This window comes from Amblyraja radiata, chromosome 12 (assembly GCF_010909765.2).
Source record: "Amblyraja radiata isolate CabotCenter1 chromosome 12, sAmbRad1.1.pri, whole genome shotgun sequence".
Taxonomy (NCBI): domain Eukaryota; kingdom Metazoa; phylum Chordata; class Chondrichthyes; order Rajiformes; family Rajidae; genus Amblyraja; species Amblyraja radiata.
Genome location: NC_045967.1, coordinates 32,595,315 through 32,610,198, shown reverse-complemented (window position 1 = coordinate 32,610,198; position 14,884 = coordinate 32,595,315). Strand labels below are relative to the sequence as shown.

The 14,884-nt window shown below is 43.1% G+C and overlaps 1 protein-coding gene and 1 long non-coding RNA gene across 4 annotated transcripts in view; one reads left to right on the top strand and one right to left on the bottom strand.

The window, feature by feature from the left end:
- Nucleotides 1–530: 530 nt before the first annotated feature.
- The window catches only part of LOC116979024 (zinc finger protein 711-like), a 40,136-nt gene continuing 25,782 nt past the window's right edge, over nt 531–14,884 (top strand). Inside the window, exon 1 of one of the 3 annotated variants that reach the window (XM_033030415.1) lies at nt 531–962. The gene's annotated coding sequence lies outside the window, so the exon portion shown is untranslated. Of the gene's footprint in view, nt 1,193–14,884 lie in introns of all 3 variants that reach the window. The other 2 variants (XM_033030416.1, XM_033030414.1) reach the window with 2 other exon arrangements.
- LOC116979025 lies at nt 7,869–12,796 on the bottom strand. The gene is made up of 3 exons (XR_004413619.1): nt 12,666–12,796; nt 9,377–9,380; nt 7,869–7,880 (listed from the first exon to the last, which is right to left on the bottom strand). It is a non-coding gene; the product is annotated as an uncharacterized LOC116979025 (long non-coding RNA).

Sequence of the window (14,884 nt, the reverse complement as noted above, 5' to 3'; positions counted from 1 at the left end):
CTCTGACGCTGTGAGGCAGCAGTTCTACCAACTGTTCTGCCCTTATTGTTGTATTTAATTAACAAACAGATTTTCTGATTAATTTATAACTGCCTCTGCATTATTTGTATCCGGAGGGCCTGTGTTTTGATAATGAAATGAGGGCAGCTGTAGGTGTTCATCTTAATTTGTAATATTATCTTCCCTGCAACATGTAAATATGTATCTTAGAGGTGTCGCAGTGTACATTTTGACGAAAAGCAGTCGACACTTGCCCTGAGTCAAGTTGATTATTTCAGAAGTTGTAAATCTTAGCAAATCCTCTCCATCACCTTCCAATTTCTCTCCTTCGCCGATGAGGCCATTTACAACTGAGAGGGCTGGTTTGACGCGTTTTTTAATACGGCACAAATCAAACGAAGCCAAATGTTTAAACAGAAATGGAAACACTCGAGTGACACGTCCGTCGGGCCTGTGGTATTTTATCCCCCGGAATATAACGTGTGTGTAAAAGTAAACTCCTTGTTTGGAGGATTTAGGTAACGCACCTTCTACCCTTTCGTGCGCTGCGTTATTTTGTTGCAGATACTGCAGATTTTGCCCGATTCCAGTGTTTTTTTTTGTCGTGGCAGCGCACCAGCCTGCGCTCTGCTCTACCCTGCGGCTCAGGCTGCAGCTCCTCAGCTGCCTCGCTCTGACGTAACCCCGAAAAGCCGGTGCGGGCGGGCGGGCGGGCCGGCGGTCGGGCGCGCGCTTCGCCCGCCGCCGCCGCCAGATCGAAGCCTAATTGGCGGGGCCTGGAGCCGGGCAGCGTCAGGCCCCTGGCAGGCAGCAGACGGCATCGCGCCTCGCCTCAGACCAGAGCAAGGCAGGGGAGGGAAGGCAACAGCACAACGAGCAAGTTGCCGGTTTAAGCAGTGACTGGGCCCGCCCAGCGGGGGAGGGCGCCGAGTCCAAGGGCGCGCCTCGGGCCCCGTACTGAGGTAATTGAAGGGCGGGCCGAACTAGGCCGGGTTAAGGCCGCAGTTAGGCCGCGGCCCTGTTCCTCGCTCCAGCCCCGACAGACTCGATGTAAGGCCTGAAATCTCAACGGACCAAAGGGAAGAAGCCCACCGAGAAAGGGAGGGAGAGACGGGGGATATTTTCGTCGTTCAGTCCCAGACTTTCGGCCGTAGAGAAGGAGGAGAACGGCAGCCCCGAGGGAGAAACTGGAGTGAGTTATTTTCTTGTGCGCGGCCAGGTTCAATGAAATTAAACAAAGTAAAATACGAGAGGAAAGGAGAGCGGGACGGCCAAATTTGCGGGTTAGGCCTTGGCCAACAATATATACGGAGGTGATCGCCCCCGAATCTGCGAGGACAAGCGCTAGGAACAGGGAGCGTAACATGGCGGAGAAACAACATGTCGGCGACTGGGCGGGTGATTGGTGTCTGAACCGTGGAGGGAGGGGTAAGCGGCCATGATCGGCCTTCTTTCCCCGCGTCTAAACCTCACTGCAATCGCCTCACCTTCCATGGGGTTGTAGCTCTGATGCGATTGGAAAATGGCATGTATGCGCCGAGAGATTTGCAGCATTTAGGAACAAACATGACTATTCGGACCCATCATACGCGCACACACAGCGTTCAACTGCAGACCGGTTTGAGATCGGCCTTCGCTCTAACGCGCCCATTGTATTGGATATCTCTAACGCGCCCATTGTATTGCCAGCGATGTTGCAGCATGCTGGTTAAGCTTGAAAAACTCGTTTTAATTTACTATATATGAACGTTTTCCGCTTTAAAAAATATTAAATTGGAACAGAATATTTCTATCAAAGTTAAAAATGTACGGACATTCACTCATATCTTTTAACTGTTTTATCCCAAATCCGTTTGACCTATCCCTTTGTTAGAATTAGCAAAAGAATTCCCGCCCCCAGCCAATTTCTAACTACGTCGTAAGGCTCCCTCTGCCTGAAATCTGTTTGTGTTATTTATGCAGTACCCGTGGGAAAAGTGGTTACCTGCCTCTAGATTTTGTAATGTTACTAGCGCCTATTCAAAATAACGTTTGAACTGTAAAGAATAATGTTTTGTAGTATTACATTATGCCAGTAGGACGGAAATCACAATGTGGATGCTACAAATATGAGTTAAAACAAAAATTGCAAAATTTATTGTTGTGCAGAATCAATGCATAAAGAAAGGAAATTAATGTTTCAAGTCAATGACCAAAGGTCACACATTTGAAATATTAACTTCCGTTTCTTCACAGATTCTGTCTGACCTGGTGATTTTCTGTGTTTTAAGTGTTATCCTCATGAATGTGAGAGTGGCCGTAGAGCCAGCGACTCCGATTCGACCCTGCCCTCGAGTGCTGTCTGTGTGGAGTCTGCATGTTCTCTGTGATCCCGTGAGTTTCCTCCCACATCCCAAAAACGTGTGGGTTTGTAGGTTAATTGGTCTCTACAAAATTGCTCCTAGTGTGTAGGGATTGGATACGAAAATTAGATAATTTAGAACTAGTGTGAACAGGGGATCGATAGTGAATGAGGATAGATGGACCGAAGATAGGTGGAGGGGAAGGTATTGTGGAGGAAGCAGGGCATCTGCAAAAGGACTTGGACATGCAGAGGGTGCGGGCAAAGAAGTGGCAGATGTAATACAGTGTAGCAAAGTCATGATCGACACAAAAAGCTGGAATAACTCAGCCGGTCAGAAAGCATTTCTGGAGGTAGACAAAAGTGCTGGAGAAACTCAGCGGGTGCAGCAGCATCTATGGAGCGAAGGAAATAGGCAACGTTTCGGGCCTCCTCCATGGCCAGAGTGAGCACCACCGGAAATTGGAGGAGCAGCACCTCATATTCCACTTGGGCAGTTTGCACCCTAGCGGCATAAACATTGACTTCTAGAATTTCCTGTAGCTCTTGCTGTCTCCTCCCCTTCTCAGCTCTCCCTCAGCCCTCGGGCTCCTCCTCTTCCTTTCTCCTTTCTTCTCCCCGCCCCCCCCCCCCGTACATCAGTCTGAAGAAGGGTTTCGGCCCGAGATGTTGCCTATTTCCTTTGCTCCATAGATGCTACTGCACCCGCTGAGTTTCTCCAACACTTTTGTCTCCCTTCGATTTTCCAGCATCTGCAGTTCCTTCTTAAGCATTTCTGGAGAAAAGGAATAGGTGATGTTTTGTGTAAGAAGGAACTGCAGATGCCAGTTTAAACCAAAGATAGACACAAAAAGCTGGAGTAACTCAGCAGTATAGGCTGCATCTCTGGAGAGGATCGATGGGTAGTGTATATTAGACTTTATCTTCAGGGATGGGAGGGGGAGTTGAAGTGCTGAGCCCCCGGGAGATCAGGTTGGTTATTGCGAAGGTGTTGGGCGAAGCGATCACCAAGCCTGTGCTTGGTCTCACCGATGCAGAGCAGCTGATACCTAGAGCAGTGGATGCAATAGATGAGGTTGGAGGAGGTGCAGGTGAACCTCTGCCACACCTGGAAAGACTGTTTGGGTCCTTGAATGGAGTCAAGGGGGAAGGTAAAGCGACAAGTGTAGCATTTCCTGCGGTTGCAAGGGACAGTGCCAGGAGAGGGGGTGGTTGAAGGGACGAATTGACCAAGGAGTTACAGAGGGAGCGGTCTCTGCGGAAAGCAGACGGGGAGGAGATGGGAAGATGTGGCCAGTGGTGGGATCCCGTTGGAGGTGGCGAAAATGTCGTAGGATTATTCGTTGTATGTGACGGCTGGTAGGGTGGAAGGTGAGGACAAGGGGGATTCTGCCCTTGTTACGAGTGGGGGGGGGGGGGGGGATGGGGAGTGAAAGAGTTATGGGGTATAGAAGAGACTGGTGAACGACTCATCTATAGTAGAAGAGGGGAACCCCTGTTCCCTGAAGAATGAGGACATCTCCTATGCCCTAGTTTGGAACACCTCATCCTGGGTGTAGATACGGCGTAGACGGAGGAATTGGAAGTAGGGGATGGAATCCTTACAGGAAGCAGGGTGGGAAGAAGTGTAGTCCAGATGTCGGTGAGTAGTCCTATCACCTGCGATGGAGATAGTGAGGTCTAGAAATGGTAGGGAAATGTCGGAATTGGTCCAGGTGTATTTGAGTGCCGGATGGAAGTTAGTGGTGAAATGGATGAAGTCCGTGAGTTGTGCATGGGTGCAGGAGGTAACACCAATGCAGTCGTCGGTGTAGTGGAGGAAGATTTCGGAGATAGGGCTATGGTACGTCTCGAACAAAGATTGTTCGACGCACCCTACAAAGAGGCAGGCATAGCTTGGGGCCCATGCGCGTATTGTATTTGGAGGAAATGGGAGTAGTCAAACGAAAAGTTGTTCAGGGTAAGGACCAGCTCCGCTAAGTAGAGGAGAGTATCAGTATTGGTTGGCTCTGCAGTCGAGGAAGAAACAGGGCTTTAAGATGAGGGAATGGGGGCCTGGAAAATGGAAGTCATGGAGTAGACGAAGAGCGTGTGAGGTGTCTTGAACATAGGTAGGGAGGGATTTAACCTGGGGGGATAGGATGGATTCGAGGAATGTGGAAATAAGTTTGTTAGGACACGAACAGGCAGAAACAATGGGTCTGCCAGGACAGTCAGGTTTGTGGATTTTGAGGAGAAGGTAAAATCGGGCCGTGCGGGGATGGGGAACGATGAGGTTGGAGGCTTGGGAGGGCAGGGAGCCGGAAGTGATGGAGTCAGTGATAGTGTTAGAGATCATGGCCTGGTGCTCGTCTGTGGGGTCATTGTCCAAGGATAAGTAGGAGGAGGTGTCTGAGAGTTGGTGCGTGGCCTCAGCCTTGTAGAGATCAGCGTTCCTGACTACCACGGCACCTCCCTTGTCGGCAGGTTTGATCACCTAGTCTGGGTTGTTGCAGAGTGAGTGGAGGGCTGAACGTTCAGGGGGGAAGAGGTTAGAGTGAGAAAGGGGAGTTGAGCAGTTGAGGCGGTTGATGTCCCGCCGGCAGTTTAAAATAAAAAGGTCTAAAGCAGGTAGGTGGCCATGAGGAGGAGTCCAAGAGGAGGGGGTCTGTTGGAGATGGGGCTAAAGCAGGTTGGTGGCCATGAGGAGGAGTCCAAGAGGAGGGGGCCCGTTGGAGACTGGTCTAAAGCAGGTAGATGGCCATGATGGGGTGTCCTAGAGGAGGGGATCCGTTGGAATTCTACTGCTGCATCACCCAATGTGCCAATTAGTAAGTGTGCTAATTCCCCTTCACCAGTGGCATTGCCCCTGGAAAACTGCAGATCTATATCGTTATTGTGGGGGGGGGGGTGAATCCATCGATCTACATTGCTACATTGATATATTGAAGTATTATTGACCTGATCATATTCAATGTCAGTACTAAATATTTTTATTTTAGCCACTTGTCTCATTGGTTGATTTTCTTATCATTTGAATTCTGCTCTCTCCCAGACTATTAATCAGCACACTCTTTAACAGGACTGCAGAGATCTCTTAAAAATGGTAGAAATTTATAAAAAATTCAAAATACTTGCACACTCAAGACATGAATTTTCAGAAATTCTTAAAATAAAATATGACTGTATCGATGACTCGTTTTTAATGGCTGAATGGTACTTTATCGTCACATGAACCTAGGCACAGTAAAATTGTTTTTTTACATATGGTTCATTAAAAATCTTAAATACATAAGGGACAATCATGCTTAAGTGCAATAGTGTATGGTAGATTAAACTGAGACAGTGTACAAGAGATTCGCAACCAGATGTTTTACAGCAAAGAGGAGAAAACATTTAAAAATGTTAAAAGTAGTTCAGAAGTTCCCACATTTTGTGCTTTGATTCACATTCCTCAATCCTTCCCGTTTAGCATGGCTGTCTAGCCCTGTATCAAAAATGATTGGGAAAATAAAGCATTCAATTAAAATGTCTAAATGTTTAAATAAGTCAGAAGGGACATCAGTTTTGGAGTTAAAAATGGAAACAATTCATAATTTTATTTCCCTTATAGTCCAATCAGACTCTGGCAGACTGGGCTTATCAATGTCTTTTGTTTCCACTAAGCTGCCTCTTAATTCTCCTTTTGGAAAAGTCATGATTTGACCGTAAAAGGATATCTCTGAAAGAGATCTGCAAATGTGTAAATCTATTTAACAAGAAACCCTCCAGCTGCATTGGCAAGTATTTGTAATTACGTCCAATGCTGTATAACTTTGTGTGGCTAAATATCTAGAGAAGCCATTTAATTAACAAAGGAGTAAGGTTATACCTCACAGTGATGTTTTATATTTCAGGTGGTTTTATTTATGTTAATTAAAATTGAAAGATATGGGAAAGAGGGTTGAGATGTGTTGGACAGATGGAAAAGTATGTTTGAACTTGACATGTAACCAGTCACAGATAGGAAGTGGGCACCGGTTTCCAATTTATAAACTGTCCTAAAGGCTGAATATCGTACTATGGGGCATGGCTGAGTTGAGGCCAGATGCCTCAAAGAAGAAAATCAAAGGAAGAGTTGTTGCTGGCCAACTGTTGACAAGCAGAATCAAATACACAGGACAAGATGTTAAGAAGTCCCTTGTGCCAATAGGTGGGGAGCATTTCACGACATTCGTTGATTGTTGAGAGTGGTAGACGCTCAACATCGGTGGGGGGCGGGGGGGAATACGTATATCTTGGCCTGGGTAACCTTCAGGACAGTTGGACACAGGACACATAATCAGTAGTGTACCCTTGCATCACTGGGTGTTTCGGCCTTTTAACACTATACACCCTCCACAAGGGCGGCCCACTGCAGGATGATCAGCCCTCAGCGCGTGTCCCGTGTCAAACCGTCCCAAAGATTCACCCTGACGTACTTAGGGCCCAGCATGGATCTTTCCGCTTGAGGAAACGTCATTATAACGTCAAAGCAGCCTGCGCATGTCGGTGAAGTAGAAGTATCGAAAGTCTGCCATTGAATCCTAAATTCTATTATTTTACAAAAACTTACAACTTAGTATTGTTTAAGGCATGCAATTATAATTTAAGCTTTATCCATATTATGATGCATTTTATGGTCTAATACGCAATGCATTCAAAATTATACAGAATTATATTGAATGTTTCTGTTTTGTTTAAAAAAATATGATTTGTTTCATAAAAGTTGGTAAAAATTACTGAATGCCTAGCCTTTTGGTAATTTGTTATTTTGGTGCTAAATTATTGTTTTTGTTGCTTAATGTTTTGAAGCTTAGACACTCAATATTGTCCTCATAGGAACTAATCATTTACAAAATAACTCATTTCATTATTCATCATGACATGTAGAAACAAATTTACAAGACCAAGTATGGTCTTTGGGTTAAAAATGGGGTTTGTTGCACAGTGGTTATGTTCATCATCCAGCAGTTCATTGTGTTCATATTTTTTCACGACAGTTTCATTGCCAATTTCCTTTTCATTTTCAAAAGAGAAAAGAATAGATATAGGTTAATTGTTCGATATGTATCTATAAAGTCATAAAAATATTGTTATGTCCATTTGGATTACTCATTTCCAGGTGGAAGAAATTTTTAGTGACCATGAAATTGACAAATGGTTATGAGTGCTGGTTCTCATTCAGCCTGTGCTATAATTAGCCTCCATATCCTCACTTTACAAGTGGAACTGGTTATGGATAAACTCAGAGATGTGACCCATCCCTGGCTCAGTTTTAACCATCAAAATAGATAAGAGAATGTTCAGAGTACATTTCACTTATCGAAAACAAAGTGTGTGCATGTCAGCATGCTGCTTTTTGCCAAGGGATCACATAGTTTTTCAGTTGTTGCAAGTGGTGATCAATGATTGAATAACCATGGAGAGCAGAGGGCTTAATGAATCCACAACAAAAACACACTAAGCTGTGCGTATAAGTGAAGTTGGAATGGAAATAGATAATATATAACATCATAGTTGGTTGTGTGTCATTGCATAGCTATGACTAAGTTATTTCTGAAAATTCATTCAAGGGCAGAAGGGCTCCAATGGTACATCAGTTACAGTTCTACACAACAATAAGCTTCACCAACCGATAGAGTAGAAGAGGAAAGGATGTGCAATGTCTTGAAAGCCACGAGGGGGGGGGGGGCAGAACTGGAAAATCCCCACATTCCTATGAATCACTGGTCCACTTAAAGCAGGGGTCGGCAACCTCCGGCCCCCCCATAACACAAAATCATCCGGCCCGCCGGGCCCCCCGAGCAGCAGCGGCCGGGCGCCCCGAGCAGCAGCCGAGCTCTGGCTGTACGCATCCTGCGCAAAGCCACCACACGGCCGTGCACCTTCAGTGAACACGTTTAAGAAAGAACTGTAGATGCTGGAAAAATCGAAGGTAGACAAAAATGCGGGAGAAGCACAGCAGGTGAGACATGCAAGAATAGCATGAGGCTGCCCCCCCCCCCCCCCCCCACTGAGTTTCTCCAGCATTTTTGTCTACCTGTGAACACGTGATTTGATGCCTCCATCCGGGGCGGGATGCATGTGCACACGTGATAGATGTGGCCCGCCATCCGCTCACAGACATGCGGCCCAGCCCCTATGTAGAACAAGGTTGACGACCCCTGACAAAGTGTCGAAGTGCTACTTGCGATGATATGTTGAACCTTGGGACCATGCATCAGGATTACATATGTTCGCTGTCAACAGTGGAAGGCCATCTCACAATCTGTCCATTCATTTATCCTGTCCTGTCAGCACTGTCTGCCCCGTCAATAGAAATTATTATGATATTGTAATGTTCTGCTAAGAAAAAGAGGAAGGACAGGTGTAGCAGCCATTGTTCATTAGTTCAGTCTAAGAACCAGCACAAAACTAGAAGAATTTCTCACTCATGTTACTAGATATTTGGTTAAGTTACAATAAATGCCATTAAATTCTAGTTAGATCTTCAAAATTTGAAATTTCTAATTTTAGTGGTATTAAGTTCCACTCATTTTGGGGAGTTAATTTTGAATCCAAGTACAATATGCAACTCATTTCTCTGTCCGTTATAATGTGAAATAAACTGGACTGTTTTTGTAGAAAAATTGTCAGTTTCTTAATTCTCAATAAGCGAGTTTGGTATTACAACTGCGCATGCCCAGGTCATGGGTCATTTGGAATAAACATTCTCGCCAGCTGAGCTACTGTGTGTGTCTGGACCTGCGTATTCATTTCATTGAAATTTATAAATAAATATATCTGTCAAATATGTCAGCAGTAGGCCACAGTGTACTGCAGGCTGCACAAACCCACAATTGTATCTATTTAAATTACAGACTCAATACAGCACCAGCCTTGAAAATGCAAGAATGCCTGGAATGAACCTGTCAATTATCAAATCCCTGGCATTAGCCTGGGTCACATCCATTCAAATTTGATATTGATTTACACGAATTACAAGTTGTGTGGCTAACCAATTTGAGACAGTCCTTGCATTCCTATCTAAACAACCTTCCTGGATTGAAGGAAATGAGAATGTGCTGTGTAGGTTGGAAAGTTCAGATTGGATTCGAACAGGCTGGTTAAACTTTCAAGGTAGGTTGGCTTAAATAAAGATGCTGTCGCTTTAACCTATGGGGTGGGTTCCAGTCTGTCAGGGCACACAGTTGGGAGCCAGGTCCGGGTGACCGGGAGGTGATAATTAGAATTTGCAGCCATTTGAAGCGCAGCCAAACTAGAGGCGTCACTCAGCAGTGGTCGCAGCTCCCCAGCTGACAGGACCTGTTCTCGCTCTCTTTGAAGGAGGCACCGCTCGGCCCAGCAAGTGGGCAAATGCAGAGCTAACCCGTAATATGAGTGGGGACATTTTCTCAGTCAGATTTTGTCGACAGTTGGGATGGGGGATCTAGGAGAGAGAGCTGGCGATGCCGCACAGACGGAACAGTTTAATAACGACCCATTAAAATTCGGACACGCGTCAACCTGGGCTGATGTGATCTGACTGCCCTCTCGCTAGCTCGCTGCATGCCCGATCCTAACACAGAACCTCCACAAAACCTTTAGGCTTCGGGTAACACCTACACAAAGACCTCTGCTAACAAGGGCTGGCGAACTGTGCTGGTCAACGTGCACTGGGCGAGATGGCTGGGGGAAACGCACCGCAACTGCCGCAAACTTGGAACAGCACAGACCCTCCACTCAATCGATCCAATACTAAAGGATTTCGCAGTTAAATGTCTTGTATCGGATTGGCGGCTCCTTCACAGGGCCAACCTTGCAGTCAGTTTTCCTCTGAGATGAATCTTTGCCTTCACGGTACATTCACACTGCCTGCAGGTAAAGCATCAGCCCACATCACATTGATACAGTCGCTGCTTGCTTCAGATTAAATATATTTTTACACATAAATTATGAATAAAGATAAGAAAATGTTTCAAACACAAGTAATATTTTCTTATGTAGTAGCAAACACATTAAGGATTAAATGAAAATAATAAATTATTTAACTTTTTGAATATCTCATTATTGCAGATTAATGAACTGAACTAGAACTGGGTCTGTATGTGTGAACAGCAGAACAAGAAAGGAAGCTATTGAGTTGACAGAATTCTAGATTAATTCCTTGGTAGAATAGTTAACAATTTATACACAGTTTATACAACGCTGCGTTCGCTTTCTTTTGATCCTGAATGACTTTTGACAAATTCCATGATTCCTTGCCTTTATCGAGATACCAAACTCTTTTGAAGAACATGAACATAATGCTATGGTACAAGACTGAGTACAATTCTAGAATTGGAAAAAGATTTATTATGAAGAATGGAGAAGACGCATGTATTATATGCAATTTGTCTTGTGCAATTAAAAAAAAATTGGGAACTGGACATTGTGGGAAGGCTGGCATTTATTGACTATCCTTGCTTACCTTTGATAAGGTGAAGATGTGCCACCAACTTGAACTACTAGTCTTTCTGGCGAAGGAACTCCCACCGTGTAATTCAGAAGTGTCGGTGATAAAGGGCAGTAGTTATAAACCAATAAAATTGACGGGTGGGGTGGTTGGTGGTGGTTAGGAATTGAGTGTTCCCATGTGCCTTCCTCATTTGTCTTTCTTTGAGATAATGGTAATAAGTTGAGTGAGTAGTAATGAGTATCTTTTTTATGAGTAACTATGGCGCATTTTGTGGATGAAACCTACAGCGACTGCATTAATGATGGAGCAAATTATTTGGGTAACATTTCATCAAAGGTACAGGTATCTTCTGCAACAACGTCCTTTATCTTGTTTGTGGGAAATTTTTAAAGCAAAAAAATGTATAGTACATCCTGTTATATTTGTTCCTTTCATAGTTCTGAATTTTTTGCAAATGGGAATTTCGCTAACCCCAGTGATTGTATCATATGCAAATTTTGTGCCTGCAACTTAGCTCACTGGTTAAAGTCTCTTGCATCTCTTGACTCGCTCTGGGATAGGAGTATGTAATTTGGGTTTGCACTTCATTAGAACCTAGAGAATATTGCATTGTCCTTTTGGATAAGATATTAAATGCTTGTCTTCTGTAATGAGTCTCTAGTCTGTTCAAGCCAAAAAGAAAGAACATGTTTCATTATTTTCTAATTACAACAGGTTTTTTTTTAATGTAGATACCTGTACAAGTATTAATGATGAAATATTTTTAAGTGTTTTGGTTTCGGTGTATTCTGTACTTAAGTCAACATTGAAACTTCATACAGCAGCACCAGACCCAATGGCTGGCCACTTGCATGTCATTTTATTTGCTGTTCAAAAAACAATTTGTGTAGATAATGATTAGTTCTAATATATTTTCAGATGAATAAACAATCTATTTTATCCTGCTTCCTACTTAACTGGGTTTGTCCATCTTTTCCTCGAATGGATAATTATTTTTGTGTGCGTCAACAGTTGGAACAAAGAAAAGCAGCTGGTGTTGATTAGATTCCAGAAAGGATGATGGGAGAAAATCTACTGTATTTTGATATTTCTATGTAAGGTAGATGGGCTGTAATGCAAGAGTTGTGTTCCTAAACAAAAACATTACATTATTGAAAATCATATTATAAAAACAAATTGTATTAATAGGGGATAGACACAAAATGCTGGAGTAACTCAGCGAGTCAGGTAGCATCTCCGGAGGGAAGGAATGGGTGACGATTCGGGTCGAGACTCTTCTTCAGACTGCGCATCAGGGCTGAAGAAGGGTCTCGACCCAAAACATCACCTATTCCTTTTCTCCAGAGATGCCTGACCCGCTGAGTTACTCCAGGATTTTTTTTATCTGTCTGCGGTGTAAACCAGCATCTGCAGTTCCTACATATTGTATCAATAGGGGTTTGGTGACTAAAGACTTTCAGACCTGCAATAACAAAGTTATTCTTTCCAAAGAGACTTTCAAAAATAAAGGAATTTTAATAGCTACTAGACCAAGTGGGACCCTTTCACACAGGATGCCTGGTCCCCCAATGCAATATTCCACCACTCACCCATAGCCCCCAACTGCGCAGGGGCGGCTCATTTCCCCTTATTCACCCTCCCTCTTTTTAAACTTAAATAAAAATCCAACTGCACTTGCTACCAGGGAAAAAAATCCAATTGCACTTGCTGCCAGGACTCAGTGTCCTGTGATTTGCAACATTGTAATGGGCAGGGTGGGCAATTGGATTTGGATTTTTTACAGTGAGATGTTAAGTGAAAAGTTAAATTTGTAACGTTTAAAATGTGAATAACATGTAAAATATAACATCATCAATAATACATTATTAGCGAAAACCAAGCATTTACCTTATGGATTTGAGCTATCGATGGCCGATGATTCGTCAGATCGTTTGATTTGGGCTGATTTTCTTTGTAAGTAAAATGTGTCCGTAACGGTCGTTGCGGAGCTTCCCGAAGTTGACACGAAGGAATGAAGTTAGCGACTGGATCCTTACGACAGGTAAACAAGGGACACTATGTTTCCAAATTGAAGATTGGCTTAGTTTCTTAGTTTTGATGACTGATTTTACTGATTTTAAAAAGTCGGAAAATATATCGTAAACGGTCGTTGAGTTTTTGACACCATGATGTTTTTGATACATTAAATTGGAAATTTAGAACAAATAATTAACTCACCCAAAGATCGCTACTACCATAAGATACCTCGTTGGGTGTTTGAAAAGCGTTAGAGGTTTGGAGCCTCCGTGGTTTAACTTACGGACGTACCGACCCCGATAACGGTCGTTGTGACAATGGACACCAAGCACAACGACTGTTACGGGATCTTTACTGTACTGTATTACCTTTATATTACTGTATTTTTCTCCTGGTATTGAAGGTATTTCCCTAGATCATTATCAATACGTATATGTATGAGTAGCCATATGAAGTTTATGAATTTAATATTCATGACTAAATGTGGCAGTTTTTAATGTCACACTTTTGGTGTCCAAAATGGTGAAAAGACGATGAAAATTTGTCTGTTATGAAAAAAGGTTTTGACTTTCGGTCTTGAAGTCATCTAATTTATATCTGCTATTTATAAGGTTTCACATGATGGGTAGATTTTTGTTAACAATGTATTGGTGTAAAAAAGTGAATACTAATCTTGTTCGTCAAAAACTCTCCAGTATTGTAAAAATACACATGTTTGTTTTTAAACACGTTGTTACATTGGTCAATGGACTATTTTTATTGCACTGATGTCAATAGAAGTGAATGCTTTTCAATTCCAGTGGGCATGTGTAATTAAAGTAGCAGCTGTTTGCTTAAGAGACAATGGTGCCTGATTGGACACGGGGATAGGTCTATGCAAATAAGTTTTCTCTCCTGGACTTTTATTTCTGCTTGTCCATTTCCAGAGTAACTTTTAAGTGTTTCTCTAGTTTACGAACAAAATTGTTTTATATCAATTTTGTGTCATGGATATGCCAGAGGTATAAGCAAAATTGCCCCCAATTGTAATTTCACTTGGATGATGGGGTGGGAGATTGCAACCTTCACGTGGTCCGCCCTGTTTTCGACTAATGCAATCAACCTGACGTGCACAATCAAATAAGATCAAATAGAACAAGTTGTCCTGCAACTTTAGGCTGTGCACTCCATACGCAAGAAGTCTTGGATGATTCTCCTTGAGAGCAAGGTTGCAGAATATTCTCTGGGCGCAACATTGAAGTCAAATGATGCTAGACCACTTGTGTTGGATTTCACCTGTACGGTATAGCAGTATGCCTGTTAAACTATGTTGGATAATGAGAAAATCTATATGTAAAACCAAGTTGCTTCAATTTATTTACTAACCTACTCGTGGATAAATCTGATAGCATTGGCAAATGATTTCCTTCACAAGAACTGGATGGCATTGGTAGCAATGTAGTGTCATCTTGATTATGATGATACTATATTGTCACATGTACATAGCTAGAGTGAAATTATTTGTGTTGCATTCAATTTACAAAGTATGCAAAGAGTTGCCACATATCAGTCCCCTACAAAGTTTAGTTTAGTTAGAAATGGAGGAAATAGAGGGATATGGATCAAGTTCAGGCAGAATAGACCAATTTAACTTGGAATCAGGTTTGATGCAAACATTGTGGGCTGAAGGGCCACTCTTCTATATACTCTGAAGTGCTGTACTCTTTTATGTTCGATTTATGTTCTAATTGCCCTTCAAATTCAGGCAAGAGGGTTCAGAGAAATCTGAGTATGTACTGATGCTATACTAATTAAGCCAAATTTTTTTAAATGGTTTATCTCTGTTGGAGCTAATGATAATAAGAATGGGGTGCTGATGATTATTAATAACAGGTTTTTAAAATGTATATTTTTACAAGGTAACCTCATGGCCAATGATCCTCATAACTTGATCATCATTATGTTAGGGATAATCCATGGATTGTCACCTTGTCGTGGTGGAGAAGCTTGTGTGGTCCTGAGATCCTGAGAGCTATGCCGTCTGGAGCTATGCTCCTGGTAGGGCCACCCATGACGGTATGGTCGAGGGGGAGGACTCTGACAAAGAGCAA